The 19,194-nt window shown below is 46.5% G+C and overlaps 1 pseudogene; it reads left to right on the top strand.

Moving 5' to 3' along the window:
• The first annotated feature begins 2,976 nt into the window (after positions 1-2,976).
• Positions 2,977-5,197, top strand: LOC105090751 (OTU domain-containing protein 5-like; annotated as a pseudogene).
• The last annotated feature ends 13,997 nt before the right edge of the window (positions 5,198-19,194 follow it).

Raw genomic sequence — 19,194 nt, 5'->3', positions numbered from 1 at the left:
CATGTTTTGAGGGGGAATGTTCCAGGCCTGGAGGGTTTCTTTCACTCTTTTGGGGCTAAAAATCATGACAGTAAAACCATAAAACTTTTCACACCGATGGTATCTATGCTCTTTTCATGGTTGATCCATTGACATCTGGGGGGAAGAACAAGAAATTAGCTCACGACTTTTAAACAGCAAACTTCTCTCCCCGTGGCTCCCACACATAGGAACGCAGTCACTCAGGAAGTGTTTTGTGAGTAACTTCTCCCTCCCAGGCACTGTTGAGGCTGCTGGGGACATAGCTTTGAAACACACAGATACACTTGTCTTCAGGAAGCTTATCTCCCAGTAAAGACTAAAAAGAAAAAAAAACTGCATAGATATGCCGTAAACTAAAACTAGAATTAAGGTCCATACGTGAAGCCTCACTTGTTATTCATACATTTTTAAATACTGTTATCAAGTCATCTACCTGAATTTAAGGGTTGAGGCTACATTTCTTTTCAGGAACCCTGAGCTCATCCTCTGACTTCACACACCTTTGCTCTACACAGGTGTCCACCAGGCAGCCGGCAAACCGAGGCTGGGTCACAAAAATCTATGGCTCTGAATTCTCCAATGGTGATTGCAAGACTCTGTCTATAGGGCTGGAAAGGCACCACCCAACCTATGAAAAAAATTAGGTTTAACTGAAGGTTTATCTTGGAAAAGGACTGATAAGTTAATATAATCAATGGTTCATTTATTTTTCTTCAGGGACATAGGAAACAACTATTTAAATAAACTGCTTACTGCGGGGAGGGTATAGCTCAGTGATGGAGCACGTGCTTAGCATGCACGAGGTCCGGGGTTCAATCCCCAGGACCTCTATTAAAAAATAAGTAAACCTAATTATCCCCCCAAATAAAATAGCTGCTTAGTAAACATTAAAAAAAAGAAAAATATTTAAATAAATAATCTCCTTAATTTGTAAGTCTGGCCTTTGCTGAGTTTAATTGGCAGCTCATCCATTTATTCATTTATCGAATGCCTGGCCCTGTGCACTGTGATAGAAATGCAAAGTTTAAATAAGACGTGGCCCCTGCCCTCATGGAGCTTGTAATCCTGCAAGAGAAGTAGGTGTGGAGACAATCGGAGCACCGTGGTGGGTGGTGAAGGAGGCGATGGGTTCCATCTGGCATGAGTGAGGCAGTGGGGGGGTCTTCAGAAGAAGACACCTGAACTGAGTCTTCAACACGAGTGGGAAGATACCTAAGTATCTCCTAAGAGCAGCGCCTTTCTTCCTCCTTTTTCTCTCTGACAGTTACCTACAGTGGCTGTCAGGAATTTGGCCACTGTATCCATCCACCAATAAACAACCACAGCTGCCCTTCGATGGAGTAAGTGCTTAGTGTTCTGTTTTGTGCAGAGATTAGATTCCAAATTCACTGGCACAGAAGATGAAACAGCTAATCATATTCAGTAATTGCATTTAAAACCCATGCTTTTGAATGACCGATGAACTCTTCTATTTTAAATGCTCCTGAAACTCTGTGCACCCAGCAGCTGACTGCAGAGAAGGGGCCTATCTTTTGAGTCTTATACTGTGGGTAGAGGGTCACGCCTTTTCACCCATGTCCCTTCCTTGAATTCAACCCGTGCATTTGAAAGAATACTGCTGTCAGAAAAGTAAAATTGTCTCTGCTTGCAGATGAGATGATAAGTATATATAGAAAACCCTAGAGATCCACCAAAAGTTGTTAGAAATAATAAATGAATTCAGTAAAGTTGCAGGAGACAAAATCAATATACAAAAATCAGTTGCATTTCTATATGATAACAACAATCTTTCAGAAAGAGAAACTGAGAAAACAATCCCACTTACAATAGCATCAAAAAAGATAAAATACATAGGGATACATTTAACCAAGGCAGTGAAAAAATCTGCATGCTGAAACCCATCAAACAGTGATGAAAGAAACTGAGGAAGAAACAAATAAATGGACTGGAAGAATTAATATCGTTAAAATGTTCGTACCACCCAAGGGATCCACAGAGTCCACGCAATTCTTATCAAAATTCCAATGGCATTTTTCACATAAATAGAGCAAAAAATCCTGAAATTTGCAAGGAATCACAAAACACCCCCAGGATCCAAAGCAGTATTTCGGAGTGGGGGCGGTAATAAAATGTACTTATTTATTTTAATGGAGATGCTGGAGCTTGAACCCAGGACCTCATGTACATGTACTCCGGCCACTGAGCTCTACCCTCCCCAGCCAAAACAATCCTGAGAAAGAACAATGGTGGAAGAACCACACTTCCTGATTTCAAACTACAGGTGACCTGTGAACAACACACGGGGTTAGGGGCCCTGACTCCTTACATGGTGGAAAATCTGCATTAATTTTACGAATGATCCTCCTCTATATCCACAGTGCAGCGCCCTCAGATTGTGCAGCAGTGCAACACACATCTGTGTTAAAAACCCGTTTACGTGCACGGATGCAGTTCAGACCTGTGTTGTTCAAGGGTCACCTGTATATTACAAAGCTACTGTGGGCGCCGGGTTTGCTCGGGGGGGGGGGGTACTCGGTGCTGCCACGGTGAGTATTCTCCCCCAAAAGAAGTCGCCGCCACCGCCTGCCGACCCCACCAGTAAGCAGCAGCCGCCGCCGCCGCCGCCGCCTCCCGGGCCCCGCTGTGCTCGGCCCAGCTCCGCGGCGGGGATCGCGACCGTGACGCGGGCGCCTTGGGGGCCCGTCCCCGGGCCTCGCCACCGCCTCAGGGCCCGCTGCCGGGGCTGCTGCCCCGCTGGGCGCTGGCCGTGCCGCCCGGCGCCGGAGCGGGCCCCGCCCCCGCCCCCGCCCACAGCAGGCCTCTCCTCCCCCCTGGCGGGGGCCCCGGCGGTCCCGGCGGCGGCCCGGGGTGGGGGGGGGGGGGACGCGGTGGGTGCAGCGGCGGCGGGCGTGGAGGCGGGCGAGGGCGGCTGCTGCCCGGGGCCCGGCCACAGCAGGCGGCGGCGGCGGCAAGCCCCTGGGGCGGGCGCGGCTGGCAGGGCAGTCCGGAGCCGGAGGAGGCCGGCGCAGGTTCCACCAGCGAGGGCGGGTATGAAGCGGCTGCAGCTCGCGAGGCCACGGGCCCCGCCCCCGGCGGAGCAGCAGGAGCGCTGCTTTGAAAAGGCCCTGGGAGACAAGCAGGGCTTCATCATCAAGCAGATGAAGGAGGACGGCGCCTCTCTCTTCCTGGCCGTAGCCGACTAGGTTTATGGAGACCAGGACATGCATGAGGTTGGACAGAAGCACTGCGTGGACTATCTGATGAAGAATGCTGACTCCCTCTCCAACTACGTCACAGAGGACTTCACCACCTACATCAACCGGCAGCGGAAGAACAACTGCCATGGCAACCACATTGAGATGCAGGCCAAGGAAGAGATGTTCAGCCAGCCTGTGGAGGTGTACCAATGCAGCACAGAACTGATCAACACATTCCATGGCATCCAGCAAAATGCGGATGAACCCATCCGTGTCAGCTACCATCGGAATATCCACTACAACTCAGTGGTGAATCCTAACAAGGCCACCTTTGGCGTGGGACCGGGCCTGCCATCATTCAAACCAGGGTTTGCAGAGCAGTCCTTGATGAAGAATGCAATAAAAACATCGGAGGAGTCATAGATTGAACAGCAGATGCTGCGAGACAAGAAGCAGGCCACAAACGAGGCCATTGAGGAGCAGGTGGCTCGGGAGTCCTACCTGCAGTGGCTGAGGGATCAAGAGAAACAGGCCTGCCAAGTCCGTGGCCCCAGCCAGCCCCGGAAAGCCAGTGCCACATGCAGTTCTGCCACTGCAGCAGCCTCCAGTGGCCTGGAGGAGTGACCCATCTGGTCCCCATGGTAGTGGAGTTCAGCCTCGTCTCCTGAGCACCCTGAGCTGATGCCGAGCTGGGCATCAGGCCCCTTCCCCAGGCACTGTCTTCAGTGCCTCCTTCACCCTGTGCACCAGATAGAAGCCGCCAGTTCTCAACAGGGGCCGACCGGGCTACTTCCCCCCTCATGTGCCTCTACCCTGCTCTGGAGTGCCAGGCCCTCATTCAGCAGATGTCCCCTTCTGCCTTCGGTCTGAGCGACTGGGATGATGAGACCCTAGCTTCGGTGCTGGCAGTGTCCCAACGGGAATACGTAGACGGTATGAAGAGAAACAAAGTGCACAGAGACCCACCCCCAGACAAGAGTTGATGGAGACCCAGAGACTGGAGACCGCCTCCCAACCCCCACCACTCCTGCCCTCCAGTGCCACCCCACCTTCTTTGGCTTTCTTCCCCTTCACCTTCTTCCTTGTTCCCTCTCTTCCCTCCTTTCCTTCCCTGCTTCCCTCTGGCTGGTTCACCCCCACGCACCCTTCATCGCTGCCACCACAACCACCAACTGTCTCTTCGCCAGCTGATGTGCCCTCTTGCCCCCTGCACGGCACCATCCCTGCATTCCACAGGGGACTCGGGCAAGGGTGCTGAAGGTAGGTGAGAGGCACACAGAGACAAACCGACTGGCAGCCAGGCAGCCCCTGAGGAGAGACATTTAGACAGAAGGAAGTCTCCCTGCCCTCAATTCCTTCCAAGATCAGAAAACTGTCACCCCACCTCCACAGTGATGGCAGGGAGGTGGGAGGAAGAAGTGGGTATATCCCCTTCCCAGTACCCCCAAAATTGTCTGAGCCTTCAATGTTGAATTTTTCTTTATTAAAATGCACTTTTATCTTATAAAATCAACCAATCAAAAAGTGATGTAGACAATAGCATTGGCTCTATGAAAGCGGCATCTCTGGTTTGGGGGCAGGCAGGCCATGGGGCACAGAGGGGGCACAAAGATGTGGTTGCTGTCCCTGGCCTCCAGCTCTGTGGAGGTGGGCAGGGTCTAGAGCGTGAGCCAGGGACAGGGACAAGAGGGGGCAGGTGTTCAAGTGGGCTTTTTGGACAATGAGACTGACCTCGCTGCATTCCTTATGGTTCCACCACCATCACTACTCTTTTTGGGGTGGGGGCACCTTTGAGGATCATGGCCACCACCCAGGATTTGAGTGTGGGGAATGGGAGCAGCCTGAGCAGATGGGGCACTCGTTCCCTGCAGGTGTCAACAAAATCCGCCATCTGTAATGTCCTTGGCACAATAAAACCAAATGTCAGTTTCAAAAACCAAAGCTATTGTGATCAAAACAGTATGGTATTGTCTGTCGACAGATGACTGGATAAAGAAGATTTGGCATAAATATATATATATATATATATATATATATATATATATATATATATTTACTTTTTTACATACATGCATATACATGTATCATATATATATTTTTACAATGTAATACTACTCAGGCATAAAAAAGAATAAAATAATGCATTTGCAGCAACATGAATGGACCTAGATATCGTCATTCTAAGTGAAGTAAGCCAGAAAGAGAAAGAAAAACACCATATGATATCACTCATATGTGGCCTCTAAAAAAAGGGACACAAATGAACTTATTTACAAAACAGAAATAGAATCACAGACATAGAAAACAAACTCATGGTTACTAGGGGGAAATGGGGTGGGAAGGGATAAATTGGAAATTTGAAAATTGCACCTCTTGGGGAGTGATGGAAATGTTAGCTATCTCGATTGTGGTAGTGGTTTCATTGGTATATACATCCATCAAAATTCATCAAAGTGTATATCTGAAATATGTGTAGTTTTCTGTATAGGAACCATGCCACAATAAAGGTGTTAAAAAAAAAGTATGGTATTGGCATTATAAACAGATATGTAGATCAATGAAACAGAATAGAGTCCAGAAATAAACCCCTGCAAAGATGGCCAGTTAATTGTTGACAAAGGAGCCAAGAATACACAGTGAGGAAAAGATAGCCTCTTCAATAAACAGTGCTGTGAAAACTGAATCTCCTAATGCAAAACATGGCACTGGACCCCTATTTTATACCGTATACAAAAACCAACTCAAAATGGATTAAAGACTTGAATATAAGACCTGAAACCATAAAACTCCTAGAAGAAAATAAAGAATAAAAGCTCCTTGCTGTCAGTCTTGGCAATGATTTTTTTTTTTTTTATTTGACACCAAAAGCAAAGGCAATAAAGGCAAAAAGAAACGAATGGGATGACATCAAACTAAAAACTTCTGCACAGCAAAGGAAACCGTCAACAAAAAGAAAAGATACCTATAGAATGGGAGAAAATGTTTGCAAACACATACCTAATAAGGGGCTAATATCTAAAATATACAAGGAACTTCTATAACTCAACAGCAAAAAACCCCCAAACAACCCAATTTTTAAAATGGGCAAAAGACCTATACAGACATTTTCCAAAAGACATACAGGTGGCCAAAAGGTACATAAAAAGATGTTCAACATCTCTAACCATCAGGGAAATGCAAATCAGAACCACAAAGAGATAACACCTCACACCTGTTAGGATATCCAGTATCAAAAAGATAAGCGATAACAAATGCTGGTGAAGATGTGGAGCAAAGTGAACCCTTGTGCACAGTTGGGGCAAACTGGTACAGATGCTATCCAAAACAGTATGGACATTCCGCAGGAAATTAAAAATAGAACTGCCAAATGATCCAGTAATCCCACTCCTGGATATACATCCAAAAGAAACAAAATCATTATTTCAAAGAGAGATCTGTACACCTATATTCGTCGCAGCATTATTCACAACAGCGAAGGCATGAAAACAACCTAAGTGTCCTTCGATGGGCGAATGGATAAAGAAAATGTGGTACACACACACACACACACATATACACACAATGGAATATTATTCAGCCTTTAAAAAGAAGAAAATCCTGCCATTTGCAATAACATGGATGGATCTTGAGGGCATTATGCCAAGTGAAATAAACCAGACAGAGAAAGACAAATACTGCATGGGATCACTGATATGTGGCATCTAAAGAAGAAAAAAAATGTTGATTGCACAGAAACAGACAGAGGAATGGTGGTCACCAGGGCTGGTGCGGGGGGGAAGGAAAATGGGGAGAAGATGGTCAAAGTGCACAGTCTTTCAATTATAAGATGAAAAAGATCTGAGGAGCTAGTGTCAAGTATTGTAACTATAGTTGATAAATACTGTGTTGTATAATAGAAATTTGCTGAGAGGGTTCAAGTTAAGTTTTCTCCCCCCTGAAAAAAAAAGAAGAAGAGTAAAATGTGTAAGATGATGGATGAGTTAATCAACTCAATTGCGGAAATCCTTTCATAATGCATATGCATGTATCAAATCATCACATTGTACATTTTAAATACATTACTATTTTATTTGTACCTCAGGACCTCAGTAAAGCTGAAATTAAAAAAAACCCAGTTTTGTTACTGTCTCTCTTTGCCTCACAAATGTTCATGTGATTGAAGTCAATTAGAAAAAGTTACGTATGGGTAAGGTGTGTATACGTATCTGTCAGGAAAGAAAGTTAGTGAGGCAAAGGAGAAAAATCACAGAAGAATTAGAAATAGTAGGATAACCTTAATAGTAAGATAACACCAGTATCCATAGTTAAGATAACCTGTAATATGTACCAAACAGATACAGTAAGATGACATGAATTGATAATAATTGTGTAATTACCTAATACCATGATAGCAAATCATATTTATTTTTCAAGTTTCCTGTATAATAGTGGTTTATAATGTAAACATCTATAATTTATAGCATTTTAAATCTTTTAAATATATATTTAAGACTCTGCAGTATTCTGACTCAGTCATTAAAGCGTATTCGGTCATGTATTAGAATTGGAATCCGTCCTTCATTATAGACACTTGGGGAGGGCACAGGACACAGACTTTACCCAGTGCCTGTGCTTCGGGCAGGGCTTCTGCCGGGGGACTCAGTGCAGGATGTGGCTGTGTGTTTGGAGAACATTCAGTTTAGTTTCCTCTCAACTTTATTGTTTGTTGAGGCTTTTGGATTTGTTTCAGTTGGATAGAAAATGGAAGAAGTTATGTCAGATGAACCATTTCACTGTGTGTTGCTTTACAGAATCGCTTCCCCTGAATAATTAATAAAAGATTGACAGGAAGAACTTCCCTGGAATAATTAGCAGGTAGTTTCAGAATGGGAACTTTTCTTTTGCTCATTGTTCAGTCAAACTGAGCACCTAGTTTTTGCCCCTGGAGGATTTTGGACAGAGATGGAGGAAGCCTCAGAGCAACCGCAGAGCTGCTGAAAGTCAGAACAGGGCATGTGGATGCCCGGAGCAGCACCCCCGTCCTCTTACCAGAGAGATCCCCCGAAATCAGCCGTGACCTTGGGAAGAGCCCTGCCTGCCCTTCAAGGCGACATCCCAGAATCGCCTGTCTCACACACTGCTTTCGGCATCTTGCGGCTCTGACTGGCATCTTTATAATGAGATGAAGTTTCCGGTTTCTAGGGAAAAGAAGTCAGGCAGTGCACATTCAAGTGGCATAAGGGTTTTTTGGTTTTTTTTTTCTGTTTTTATATAAGACGGTGCAAAAAGTTTTCAGGGACTATACCAGGAATCCTGAGTCCTGTTTGGTCATGAAACACTCAGAGTTCACACTGCATCTAATTGCCCAGAACTCCACAAACGCATGGAGAACAAGAAATGCATTTGCTTTTCAGATCCAAGTGCTGACCTGAATGCAGTCCCCCTTTTGCCTTCCTGTGCGTTTTTAAATTTTGCCTTTTAACCTGATTTTGTTCCTTCTGGGAGTTCCTTCTTCCATGTCTGTTCTCCTTGAGCAGAATAATGTTTGCTGATTCAACTGTCATGCTGACATCTGTTGCGACTTTATTAATCATCTTGATAATATGATTAATATTAAAAATATAACTTAGGCACTCCCTAGTTGCATGGCCTCATGCAAGTCACTTAAATGCTTTGAACTTCAGTTTCCCTGACTATAAAAGGTGGGGATTAGGCTGGAATATTTCTAGTTCCTTTGGTGTCCACACGCTATGATTCTGAAGGGCCTGGGGGGCTCAGGGCCGAACTGTTCAGTGTGATGGGGAGGTAACCCAGGGCTCCTTCAGTACCACTTCGGAGATGCTGCCTCCCCCTTTCTGTGCCCCCTTCCCTCTTGGCTCTCCCTGTAAACAATCTTTTTTTTGTCTTTCAGCCTGTGGTAGGGAGGGGAACAGTATGGGGGATGCTTTGGGGCACATGGGGTTTTTCATTTCTCCCTGGGCACCAGGTGAGAGGTTTCAGACTTTTTGGATGGTCTGGACCACTCTGGGGGATTTGGACCCATCCCTGCTTGGGGCAGGTTTCTTCTCCAAACCTGGGACAAGGCGGGTATCCTGTTCATATCCCCCACCCCCACAGTGTTCATCCACTTTTTTCACTGTTGTTGGAAATCTGGCTGTTTTGACAGCCAACAGAACTGTAACTTAGTGCTTCACAATTTCACGTACAGCTGATGGGTCTATCTCCTCTCTGTAGGGATTTTGTTTGTTTGGGGGAAGTAAGTGGCCCAGCCGCCTCCTGCCAGGCCCCTGTGGGCTGCATGTTTGTCCTGGGAGGGGACAGCATATGCCTCCAGGGCGGGAGCTGAGAGACTATCTCAGATGAAAGCCACGGTGCCTTAGGCAAACCCCATCACCCCTGAGCTGCTCATGAACAACGCAGTGCTAATAAGGGACCCCCCCCCCTCCAGGGGGTGAGGGCCCCCTTGTAGTAGGGGGTGGGGAGGCAGGCCAGTGCTAAGTATTATTACAGTAATAGGAAGAGAGCCGCTGTTAGTGTTTTTAAGCCCCAGGGACACTTGAACATCAGAAGCTCACAGAGGTGCTGGTAACAGCTGCCTGAGGGCTGGGAGGCTTGCTTTTGCACAATCACCCGGCCACCTGCGCTTAACTCCTCACTGCGCCAGTAATTTGGAGGACATCAGTCTGAAAGGGGGCTGGGGATCTGGAAGGGATGGTAATTTTTTTAAAAAATCCTTTTCTTATGTGTTCATTTAATCAACACACATCAACTCAATGTCAAGATTTGCTCCTGGCAGGGGGCTGGGGACACCCTGCTGCTCAGCCACTCCCCAGGGAGAGAGGAACAGTTCTGAGGTGGGTGAGGGTGATACCCAAGTGACAGGGTCCTGGGCCAGACAGATGGGCACAAGGGCTGGGGGCTCTCAGAGCCCTGGCACAGAGCCTGGTACCCTGGGGATGCCTCCCCCCCAAAATGATTGTGGAATAAATGGATACGTGAATAAAAGGAAACAACAGTCAGAAAATCCCAATCGGGGTGGGGTAAGTCCGGTCAAGCCAGAGGTGGCCAAGCCCAGGAGAGATCACCATGTGCCAGGCTGTGCAGCCTCAGAGGGACGGCACCATTGTGGCAACGGTCCCAGGTGCAGACCTGGGTTGATCACAAGAACCTAGGGTCCAAAAGGATGGGGAGACAAGCAGAGCCAGGTCCTGGGAAGTGAGCTGACCCAAGCAGCTCCTCTGTGCATCTGTGCGGAGTCCTTTGGGCACCAGTCTTTACTCAGTCCACACACATGCTACACCCCAGAGCCTCATCTCCTCTCCTTAAGCAGGTGCCTCCCAGCTTCCTCAGCCGCAGATTTTCTGACTCATCCTTCCATTTCCATCCTTGCTGTATATTTTATCAATAATTTTTCATTTAATCCTTCCAGCCATGATTTGGTGCTTGGCATTGGCCCAGGTTTTTAGAGGAGGAAGCTTGGCTCAGAGAGATTAAGTAGCTTGTCCAAAGTCACACAGCCAGTCAAGGTGAGAGCTGGGAGTGGAAACTGGGCATAGGAACTGGATTTGTTCTCCTCACCAAGGCATTTCAGACTCAGGGTGTCTCCAAGCTGGGAGGGATCTCGGGGGTCATGCAGAGGAATCCTCTGAATAATTAATTATTAATGCAGGAATCCTTTTCCAGCATTCTCCCTAAGTGGTTTATGCTCTTGCTTAGGGAAATCGCAAACAAAGACGAAAAGAAAGAGGAAGGGAAGAAGGAAGAAATGAAAAAAGGGAGGGAGAAAACAAAAGTTCAGCATCAATGGACATATTTAGGATTTTACTGAGAAAAACCTTAGCCAGCAGCTATTTTAATTTCAGCATACCCGAGCATCTTTTATTTTCGGGTCAGTGTGGCTACATCCGGAGATGGCCCCAGTGCCTCTTCTGGGTTGAGAATCTCTGTCTGAAAGCCTGGTCTGCTCGGCTGTGTCCGGGCATCTTTCTCTAAGATGTGCCTTTCCGTCCCAGGCAAGACTTCATCTGCTCTTGTCAAAGGTCCCAATTTGCGGTCCTCGTAAGGAGCCTCCTCTGCCACCTCCCCCAGTCTGACCCGATGTCAGTCTCCGCCCAGGGGAGCACCCAGCCGGCCTGCCCAAGCTTCTGGAGCGAGATTAAACTGGGGACAAGGTAGGAAGCAGGCCGCAGGCACCCCACTGGCTCAGAGGAGGGCTGGGGGCGCCGGGACCTCGGGAAGACAGAAACTCCTGGAGCTGAAACGAGCTGCAGGTAGGTGACCTGGTTACTTCCCGAGGTATGTGGGGCGAGACAGCTCTCAGACCTAGAAGAGGGGCAAGTCTCCAGGTGAGTGGGGGACCACCTGCAGGCAGCACCTCTGCCTCCCGAATTGCTGACAAGGCTTTGACAGGTCAGGGCTGCCACCCAGCGCCCCCTAGTGCCCGGAGGTGGGCTAAACAGCAGAGGGAATCTAAGACCCAGGGAAGTAGGCCCCCTGCCTGCCCTCAGGATGCTAAGAGTCTAGAGGAGAGTCCAGTTAGAGGAGAGTTCAGGGCTAAGCTATGTGCAAATAACTTCAAGGGTAAGAGGGGAGAGGCCAAGAGTTGTTTTTTTTTTTTTAAGGGGGTGCTGGGGATTGAACCTAGGACATCACCCATTCAGTGATCATGCCAGTCCTGCAGGGTTTGTCTCCTTACTCCCCTTTCTCAGGCCACTGAGGTCTCAGGAAAGGATGAGGCTCAGGGAATAATTTGCCCCCAGTCATCAGCCAGTGAATAATTGAAACTTAACTCAAATTCAGATCTGATTTCAAACTACAGGGGCTTCAACTGCCCCCCCCCCCCGGCACCCCTCATTGTTTCAATCAGGCTGCTGTAACAAAGGGCCCACCCTGGGTGGCTTGGACCACGCAAACTTGTGTCTTGTGGTTCCGGAAGCTTGAAGTCTGGGATCCAGGTGTCGATAGGGCTGGACAGAGTCCTCGAGGTGTCTGCAGGGTTTCTTCTCCCTCTGTCCCCACCTGGCCTTCAGCCCTCTGTGTCCGTCTTGGGGGTCTTTCTTCTCCCCTTCTAAGGACACCAGTCCTACTGGATTAAAGGCACTTCTACAACCACATGACATTGTAACTTGATCACATCTGTGAAGACGCTTTCCAAATAAGGTCACATTCAAAGGCACTGGGGATCGGGACTTCAACATATCCATCACCTTCAAGCTCTCCAGTGTCACTTTAGTCTCAAGAAAACAACATGACAACCAGAAAATGACAAAGGAAAGTCTGTGAGAACATGGACTGTTAAGCCATCAGGGAGCAGAAGACCTGTATTTGTAGGAAGACCCCAGAGAGATAAGGTGTGCATTGCTACAACATTCCAGGTTGAGCACAAATCGTCAGCAATTAGGCACTTAAAACAAGACGTCTTCCCAGTTCCCAGATTTTCTCTCCCTTTACATTTCTGATGCCAGTGCCCTCACCTCCTCAGTCATCCTCCCATGTGGCCCAGGGCTGCCCTGTGCCCCCTCCCCAGACCCCTCACCTGCTATACCTGGCATGTTCACAGCTCCCACCTTCCATCTGACTGATGAGTACATAGGAGCTGAGCTCAGTCCTGGCTGGTATTTTAGCGTGTTACACTTTCAGACATGTGACAGAATGGTTATCAATTTTCTCTTCCAATTTTGAGGACAATAGGTATCCTCGTGAGTCTATGAGCACGTCTGGCATCACCCCTTCGTGCCCCCTTCCCAGCTGACCCCTTGGTGTTGACAGGGCATCAGCCCATCCAAGCTCTGATCCCCAGACCCCATCTCCTCTCTCTCATGACCTTAGTCCTAGGTTGGCTCAGGACCCAGAAGACCACCTCCTCTTTTCTCTAAACTTCTGCAACTTGCCACAGCCTCCAAAAGGGGCCCCTCTGAGGGCACAATGGTGTCACTTGTCTGGCCCCCTTTCCTCTTGAAACTACATGGACAGTGAGTGCCTGATCCGGGCCCCCGCCGTGCTCCTGTGCCTCGCTGGGTCCCTGCACTACAAGGTCTGTCCATAGATGCTGGCAGCAGGTACCAACCCAAGACATCAAGGGAGACGCCCACCTTTAGCCTCTCTCGCTGAATCCAGGTGCACCATCAATTAAAACCCAGGCCTGGGTAGTTGCTGTCCCGCAGGGAATGTACACACATACAGCCCCCAAGCCCTCTCGCCTGTGACCACAACATGGAAAGAGCATTTTAAACCCTGAAAGGGGACAAACATGAGAAGCAGCTGAGCTTTTCAGTATTTCCTATAAGCAAGCTGCACCTTGAACGTGCAAAACACAGATCTCCCTGGACTTATGATGAGGTTACATCCCTAATAAACCCATCGTAAATTGAAAATATTCTAAGTTGAAAATGTATTTACACATCTGACCTAGCGAACATCATAGCTTAGACCTACCCACCTTCAACGTGCTCAGAACACGTCCATTAGCCTACAGTTGGGCAAAATCATCTCGCACAAAGTCTGATTTGTAAGAAAATGTTGACTATCTCGTGTAATTTACTGAACACTGTACTGAAAGTGAAAAACAGAATGCTTGTCTGGGTCCAGAATGGTATGTGTATCGGTCGTTTCCCCCATGATCGCAGGGCTGACTGGGAGCTGAGGCTCACCGCCCAGCATCACAGCAGAGAGTCAAGGAAAGCACCCCATAGCGCTAGCCTGGGAGAAAAGATTGTAGTAGAGAACAAACCTGACTCTATATTGGATCTGTTCCTTTAGTTTTAACCACTGTGCCCTGTTTTCCAGGCTCAGTCTTGCTAGCTCTGCTCCTTTTGTGAAACAATGTTGCCTTTAGCCTGAAATAGACAGGAGAGCCTATTCCTGGGGCTCTGACCTTCAAGGATGTTAGCCCTTCTGCACTTATGTGGAGATGGCAAGTTGCAAAATAGAGAAAACCTTTGTTTTGTTGGAAGTTTACAGGGACACCATGACCTGGCCCACGTGGATGGCTGCAAGAACAAAGAATGCCTGCAGCAAGAAGTGTGCACCAACTAACCACACCCCCCCCCTTTTTTTTGTATAAAAGAAGCCTATATTCTGACTTGAGCAGGATGATTCTCCAACACATTAGTTGGCCATCCTCTCGGTCTGCTGGCTTTCCAAAAAAGTCGCTATTCCTTGCCCCAACACTTCATCTCCCGAGTTACTGGCCTGTCATGCAGTGAGCAGAACGAGTTTGGACTCGATAACAAGATCACAGTTCAGCATTGGAAGTACGGTTCCTACTGAATGCATATCATTTTCAAAACATCATGAAGTCGAGAAACTGTTAAGTGGAACCATCCTAAGTGGGCACTATTTCCTGCACTCCTAGTCCCAGGACTAGGTATTGATCAAGACCTCCACCATCAAGGGAAGGAGAAAATTAGGAAAACACAGCCCATTTATTTTAAAGAGCTGCACCTCACCAGAGTGCACATGTAAATAAGTAAGCCTCTCCCTAAATCAAAGATAATTTATATGACTATAAATTACCTGCACAAATTTATGCGTATAACTGAATCACTTTGCTGTACAAATGAAACTAACATCATAAATCAACTACACATCATTAAAATTTTTAAGTAAAAACTTTAAATATATTTGGGATCAAATAAAAAATCTATAATAGGTATCTTACATATCTTATATACAATATATTTTATATATCATAGTTTATTTATAGATCTTAGATATAATTAAAATATAACACGTAAAATTATGTATTTTTATATATTATGATATATTTAATGTTTTAGGGGATATTAAGAGACTATTTTTCTCTTCTATTCCTTTTCCCTAGCCTCACAGATAATCAGGCCACCACTGCCAGCCAGCAAGGGGTGGGAGTTATTTCTGCTTTACGTAATCATTTCAACTTGGATTCTTGCAAAGTCTTTGGGTGGTCTTTGAAGCTGGTTTCTTTAAAGTTCCCCCAGGTCCCTTAATTAAACTGGATCATTTCAAGTTGATTGTACAGGGCATCTCGATGGTTTACAACCAAGCCAAGCATCACTACTTGGCCATGCCATTGTAAGGACATCTTCTTGTCCTCCCCCAGCAGCCCAGGGCAGGAGACGGTCCTTCTCTGGGGGCTGCAAGGATGGGCCAGCCCAGCAGTCTGCTTGCAGGAGTTTCTAGTCAGTGGTTATAAAGTTCTAGAGAAACCCACATCATTTCTGAAAATGCTAAATCAAAAGACATTTCTCCAAAGGGCCTCAGTCCTGCTGGTATTTCACAGGAATTCCAACTCCAGCAGCTTCACACAGCCATTATCACTTAATTACCAATATAAATCTACCAGCAACTTACATAACTTTGTTTGCAAATGAGTACGCACACCTCCTAAGTCATTCCCTCCTTTTCTCTCTCTCCCTGATGGGCGGGAGAGACTCCACAGCGCTATGGCTGGCGGAGGCTCCTGGTGTCCCCATGTCATTCGAGGCCAGCATGTATCTGGAACGCAGCGACACTGAGCCTGCGGAATTGTACCTGGTGCCCACTCAGACCCACAGATCCCTCCTGGCATTGCGGGGCAGGCGCCTGGCAGAAGCCAGCTCCACCTGCCTGGGAGGTTCACAGACCGCAGGGAACTTCGTAGTGATCTGAGGCCACATTTCTGGTACACGATGGAAACTGAAACCTGGATTTGGGTTCCCTCACCAAATTCACACAGAGCTAGTCATGACCGAAGCCTGAATGTTTGGCGGCAAGGATGAGCAGCCCGGAGGCACAGCTCAGACACACAGGATTCAGTTCCATTTGCAGCTCTACCGCCAACCGGTCTTGGGGCTGAGGCCGGTCACCCACCCTCACTCCACCTGGTCCACTGTCTCCGGTACTGAGAAAGGGCTTTCTACCAGAACTTATCTTTCTGGTCTGGGAAGGGGTTTTAAGGTAGTAGCATTCCTCTGAATCTCTTTTAATGACAGCACACACACTGTATATATAAATAAATACGTATTTAATTTTTAAATAAAATCTATTACATTTATTTAGGCCCTCTGTCTTCATTCTGAAGTCTTGTTCTTATTTCTTTCTAGGCCTTATGTTTTGATTTCAGGCACATTTAGACTTACAACTTATGGAGAATGGTGGAAAAAAAGATTCCTGCATTATTTAGTGGGTTAATCTAAACGATCTCCCAGGTCTGTCCTAACATGGAAGTTCTGTGAGTCTAGAAAATGCCTTGGTGAAGGAGAACAAACCTAGGTTTTGAAGTCAGACATCCCTGGGCCCACCTCCTCACTTTCACATTTACCGGCTGTGTGACTTCAGGCAAACTGCTTAACCTCTCTGAGCTTAGATTGCTCAGCTGAAAATCTGGGCCAATGCCAACTGCTAAATTATTGTCAGGAGGGTTAAATAATAAAGGGCTTTTAAGAAATGGAGAAGAATGCCTGGCAAGTAGTAGGCAACGTAGATATTAGAGTTTGCTTTTCTTTATTCACACAAGTCTTCGATTGGGTCAAAAATGTAGGCCACAATATGCTGGAATATTGCTTCTGTCTTCCCTTCCAGGGCCCTACTTCAGACAAAGAAAGAAGGAAATGAACAGTAACTCTCCAAGGCCCTTCTGAAAGCATCACCCGTCTATTGAAATGTTCTTTCCATTCAAAAACTAGGTTATTAATTATGGATTGCTATTGGAACTGAAAATCGGAACAGGGCTCACTGCTTAGGGCCCAGAGCTTGACAATTGGATTTTGGTCATTTCCTGGTATCTATGTAATACATCCCAAATGTGAGGTCTGCAGTGTTGAGAGACCAGCAAACTTCAGACTGAACGGCTGTCGGTAATATTTAGTACGTGCCCTGGAATGACCGCTCTCTTGACTTTCATTCCCACCCCAGGCAGTGCGTTTCTGGGGGATTATTTCACTTCATGGGTGGCCTGAGTCCTTTGGCCCTCATCCCTCGTCCCTCAGCCTTATGGCTCATTCCTCTGCTCCAGGCAAGCAATAACCACCCAAAAAGGTGACTTTCATGCCCCAGTGGCATGAGTAACATCATTAACTCCTCAGGGCTGAGGTTTGTGATTACATAAAAATCTTACACCGCACCGCGTTCGCTGTCAGAATACCAGAGCAACAGGGTGTTTGCAGAGTCCGTGTTCTCTCCGGGAATGTGGTTGCCTGCCCGCATCAGCGAGACTTGGGATGCTTTTTCCGAATGATGCTATTTCAGCAGGATTGTGGGTTTCAAGATGGAAGCTAAGTACTCCCGTCTTCCAGTTCCAGCGAGAGCAAGTGTGCAAGAGACTGGGCTCTGAAACTCTTCAGACCCAGGGAAACGCTGCTCATGTGTGCCCCGGAGGGATGGAGGGACGGGACGGGAGGAGCACAGCTGTGCCGCATGGTGTTTCACATGCTCCTCTACACATGAGCTTTCTAAAGTGCAAAAACGTTGCAGGGCCCTGGGCAGAGAAGACACGGTAACATATTTCCTCCTGGCCTCAGGCCAGCGCTAGGAGGAACCACGGGCTGGAGCTCCTGCACTGTGGGCTCCACGCGCCATCTGGTGACCTAGGGCTGACATTGCAAGCACCATGTTTTTTGTTTGTTTTTAAGATAAAATTCTAAATAATAAAACCAGTGGATCATGCTTTAGAAACACTAGTGTGAGCAAAAAATGAAGCAGATATTCTAAGAATGTAAAGATGACTGGGAGGCGAGCCTTGAGTAGTATAGAATTCAAATTTGTATCTTTTTTTTTAAAAAAGGCACTTCCTGACAAATACAAATATCATATCACTTATATGTTGAATTAGAGAAAAAAAAGAGAGATAAAATGAACTTATTTTCAGACCGGAAATAGACTCACAGATGTAGAAAACAAACTATGGTTACCAAAGGGGAAAGTTGGGGAGGATAAATTAGGAGTTTGGGATTAACAGACACACACTACTTTATATAAAATAGATAAACAACAAGGTCCTACTGTACAACACAGGGAACTATATTAAACATCTTGTAATAATCTATAATGGAAAAGAATATATATATACGTATATGTATAACTGAATCACTGAGCTGTACACCTGAAACTAACACAACGTTGTAAATCAGCTACACTGCCATTAAAAAAAAAATAATTAAAAAAAAAAGTACTCCAAGTTTGGGAAACTCTGGATTACCCAAGTTAAAACAGACATCTCTTCAAAAGTCTTGAATCCAAGGATGCTATTGAAGAAGGAGTTATAGTTCTAGACCTGTTTAACATCGAAATCTTTCTCCGCTCCACCTTCAAGCCCTTCTTGAAGACAGCGCATTTGGCAAAGTTACTTTAGTGAGAAATTGGTCCATCCCACTCACTTGATCCATGATTAGATACCGTCTTTTCAAAAGGGAAAGACTTAAGTGGTAGTTGGTTTCAGCTGCTGATGCCAAAGCACCGCACACTGGGGGCTTGTACAACAGACATTAATTTTTCCACAATTTCTTCTGAGGTTTCTCTCTTTGGCCTGTAGATAGCTGTCTCCTCCCGAGGTGGTCACTTGGTCCTCTCCGTGTGTGAGTCTAGAGTCCAAATCTCCTTTTCTTATAAGGGCACCAGTCATGTTGGACTAGGGCCCTCCCTAATGACCTCATTTTTTTTAAGCACCTCTTTAAAGACTCTATATCCAAATACATCCCATTCTGAGAGACTGGGGGCTTAGGGCTACAATACAGGAATTTTGAAGGGGATGCAATTCGACTCATAAGAGCATCTTATTTTTGCATCTTTTGGAGAAAATTTGTGCTTCCGTGGAAAACTGTGCATTCTTTAGAGTGGGGTCAGCAAACTACAGCCAGTAGGCTGGACATGGCCTGCCACCCAGGCTTATAAATAAAGTTTTATTGGCACAAGGCTACTCTCATTGCTTCACAGATTATCTATGGTATCTTTCTTATTGTTTGTTGTGACTATATACTTCAATTAAAAAAAAAAGTAGACTTGAGTAGTTGTAACAATGACTCAAACACAGCTGGCAAAACCT

The sequence above is a fragment of the Camelus dromedarius genome, chromosome 8, assembly GCF_036321535.1.
Source record: "Camelus dromedarius isolate mCamDro1 chromosome 8, mCamDro1.pat, whole genome shotgun sequence".
NCBI classification, from domain to species: domain Eukaryota; kingdom Metazoa; phylum Chordata; class Mammalia; order Artiodactyla; family Camelidae; genus Camelus; species Camelus dromedarius.
This window is presented reverse-complemented; position numbering and strand designations above follow the sequence as displayed.